Consider the following 3,709-nt stretch of genomic DNA (forward strand, 5'->3'; position numbering starts at 1 on the left):
CTCTCGGGGCTCGCTAGCTGTATCTGGCACCACCCCGCTGCAGCGCTTCCTGTGCAGGGTGACACTCCGAGTGCTCTGCACACCCACGCTGTGCATCCCGGCGCCCGCAGGGGAGCTTGGTTTCTGGGGCATTTTCACCCCTGCTGCGAAAAGGCCCAGTGAGGCCCTGGCAGAGAAGGGGGGACACTGGCAAAGAGACCCCAAGGACCCTGTTTGCTGCGTCTGCCACCTCCCCGACCCACGCCACGGAGGGCTGCTGGCACTTGGCTGCTCAGACACGCTCCGGGTGCCACCTCCTCAAGCCTCAGTGCCGCGTGGCATGGGCCCTGCCTATCTGTGTCCCCACCCGGCTGTGCCTCCAGGGCATGGGGAGCTTGGTGTGGCGGCTGGCTGGGACCAGGATGCCCCTCTCCTCCCCCTGTGCCATTTAGCTGCGGCTGGCCAACCCACACGTTTCTATTTCTGGGTCTATTGTGCAAGTCTCTCGCCTTCAGCTGCCCATCACCTGCTACATGGCTCCCCCTGCTCGCCCATGCCCCTGAGCCCAGGACTGGAAGGGGGATGGGGCCGGAGAGCCCGCTGACGAGTCCCCATGCTCACCCCATCTGCCCTGAGCCACCCGGGGCTGGGAGAGCTGAGCTGGGACTGGCCCAGGCTTCAGGTTCTTCTCTGCCCCGGCTGGCAGAGAAGATAGGAGGCCCCTGGGTTACGCCTGCCCCCTGCTACCCCTGGGCACAGGGCAGGACAAGTGCAGGAAGCAACCGCCTGCCCCTGGCGCCCTTCCACCCAGAGGGGAAAGAGCTGCTGCACAAGTCCCAAAGGCCCATCAAGAGCCCCAGCCTGTGCGAGGATGCTGCCACTGACCCCCAGGCTGCAAGGGTGCCTGCCCCTCCAGAGCAAACTAGACCTCTGCCCAGCGCACTGACTGCTGTTTGCTTTGTGGAAGTGGAGCGGTCGTGGGCACGCCGAGCCTGGCGCTGTGACCCAATGCCAGGGTTTCGCCGCTGGGGCCCTGCCTGTGACTCACACCAAGAGCAGCCAATTTCTGTGGGCATTACCCATGGCAGGGGACCCAGGGGGACGCACCGGCCTGACGCTCGTGAGAGCTGGCCTTCCTGGAACCGGGGAAAGTGTGATGCAGTCATGCCTGGGGAGAAGCCCAATTAGAAACACAAACAGCTAATGCACCCCAGGGGAACCGGGGCCTGCCCGTCTCCCAGCACCCTGCGCTCCCTTCTGCCCTGAGATCTCCAGGCACTTGCAGCAGAGATCACACGCTCATCCCGGCGTCTAAGGGCGGCGTGAGGCACATGCAGGGAAAGCAAAGCACGAACGAGCCAGAGCCAGAGACGGAGACAGCCTCTGATGCAGGACAGCATCACTGCAGAGCCCTGGCCAAAAGGCCCAAGCTAGAGGGAACGCCCGAGAGCATTCCCCATCACCATGAATTACGTAGCCGAGACCCCACATTCGGAGGCACTGGTAGACTCTGGCAGGGGTCAGCCTGCCTTCAAGGCCGAGAAGAACAGCATCTCCCCTGCCAGGTCAGTACAACCACCTGGGCCCAAAACCACCTCCTGGTATCTCCCCTGCCAGGTAAGTATAGGCATCTGCTGGAGCTGCATGAATGCTCCCATGGCTCTGGCCTGCCCACGGGCAATGCCTCAGATGTGCCCGGCAGCTATGGGGTCACCTCCGCACGCTCAGCGCACGGGCCATTGTGCCTGCTTGCTCCAGCGTGAGGCTGCATCCACTCGAGGCCACTGCCCTTGCACTGCGACACAAGTGCAGCCGTCTCTCTTCAAGCGTGGGGCTGGTGTCCTGGGTGAGAAGCCCCCGATTTAACTGGCCTGTGTGGAGGGTGAACACGGGGGGGCTAGGGGACAGCACGGGGACCTGCGCTCATACACCCCACCCCAATGCCTGGGGAGGGAGCACGTGGCGACAGCTGCCCCCAACACATCACACCCCGCCGTGCCACGGGGGTTTGCTCCTCGATTCAGGCACTGCCCAGCTTCTGCATTGAGGTTTAAAGTGAAGAGTGCCGGGAGCCATTGCTGCGGCCTAATCTGCATATGCAAATGATTCTGGTTAGCAAACACTGATATAGAGATTAGGGCTATACCAGGCAGGCCTATTTTTAGCGCTTTCTTACAGGAAATGTGGCAGAGATTTAAACGCTCCTTCTGCTTTGAGTCAAAGCCATGCGCCCCGCACACGGCCCAAGGCGAATGTCTTCTCTCCGGGACGCTGGCACACATCCAGCCTAGGAGGACCCGACAGCACCGCCGTGGGCCGTTCGCACCCAGGGCCTGCAGCCACCTCCCCCAGACCACGGGGAAGCAATCCCGGTCAGGACAACAGAGATAAGACTCCCCGGGCCGCAGGAAGTCTGGGCACCCAAAAAGAGTGACCACCCCACTGGATCCATGGCATCGCACTGGGCCTTGCCCTCGTGGACAGAGAAGCCTGCTAGGAATTAGACTGAGAAGCACCCAAACAGGGGCTGCAACACGTCCCGGAGCCAGGGCTTCACGGCAGGCAGCTTCGTTCCTCCTATCCTTCCTGGAGCTGCCAGCCCCCTCAGGGCCAGCAACAACAGGCTGGGACCCACCATGGACCGGGGCCTCGGCTGTCTTCTCTTAGCAGCCGGTTCTGCAAGCAGGTTATGCTGCAAAGCACTGCGCAAGGCACAGGAGAGCAGCAGGCAAGGGGAGGGGAGGGGAGGGGAGGGGACAGGCCACCCAGGGACGTGCCGGATGGAGCAGGAAACCCGCAGCATGGGCTAAGCACGCTGGCTGGATTGGCTTTGAGGCCATGGCTCTCGCACCCCCAAGACGCAGGCGCAAGGGACCTGAGCAGTCGCTTGACACCCACCACCAACGTGTCGGGGCAGCGAATGTGGGAGCATCAGAGGGACTCGGCCCGAGCCAAGCCCAGCACCGCAGACCGGGCCAAGACTAATATTTGCAGACTCCAACAGCAAAGGAACAGCCTCATTCTCCTGATAACAAACAGCCCTGGAAGCAACGCCTGCCACCCAGCGGGCAGCGAGCTGGGGGGGCACGGGCAGATGGGGAGAGCAGACCACTGATGGAGGGGACCCCATGCTATCTGGGGCTATCTGACCTAGCTGGGCTGGGTTCGGTGACTCGGGAGATCCCCTCCGTCCTGGAGCCCCAGAGCTGCTATGCTTAAGGGGCTCACGTTTCGGCAACCTCCTCTGGAGGGCTGGATACACTCCCCCATCCCTCCAGAGCTGGGCAGCTTCTCCCTGGGATCACCTGTGCCACCAAGGAAGAGAGAAGGCGACAGCGCCCCGCGCCAAGGTGGCACTCACCAGCGCGGAGTGCCTGGCGCGGGGTCAGCTCTTGTTGGGAGCAGTGAACAAGACACCGGCTCCCCCAAGAAAGGCCGTCAGGGAACAAAGCTGTTCCCACCAGCCATGCATTTCCTTTGCTATCAACTTCCTCCGGAGACCTGCCTCCCATGTTCAAATGTCTTCCAGCAGATCTCATCTTCACACCGCCTGGCGCACGAGGAGACTCCACTCACCCACCTGAGACCCTCCTGCCCTGGCTTTCCGTGCACTGCCAGCCTTGCCCCCCTCTCCTACGCAGCGGTGAGCAGGGTGAAAGCTGCGTTAGCAACATTTTCCTGCCAGCTCCTCTCACCCGGGGGTGGGCAGAGAAAGTCTGCTCCGTTAACA

The 3,709-nt window shown here is 62.5% G+C and overlaps 1 pseudogene; it reads right to left on the reverse strand.

Annotated features, from left to right (window-relative positions):
• Positions 1–1,412: 1,412 nt before the first annotated feature.
• Positions 1,413–1,604, reverse strand: LOC112548078 (annotated as a pseudogene).
• Positions 1,605–3,709: the final 2,105 nt, after the last annotated feature.

Source organism: Alligator sinensis, unplaced genomic scaffold (genome assembly GCF_000455745.1).
Source record: "Alligator sinensis unplaced genomic scaffold, ASM45574v1 scaffold1642_1, whole genome shotgun sequence".
Taxonomy (NCBI): Eukaryota; Metazoa; Chordata; order Crocodylia; family Alligatoridae; genus Alligator; species Alligator sinensis.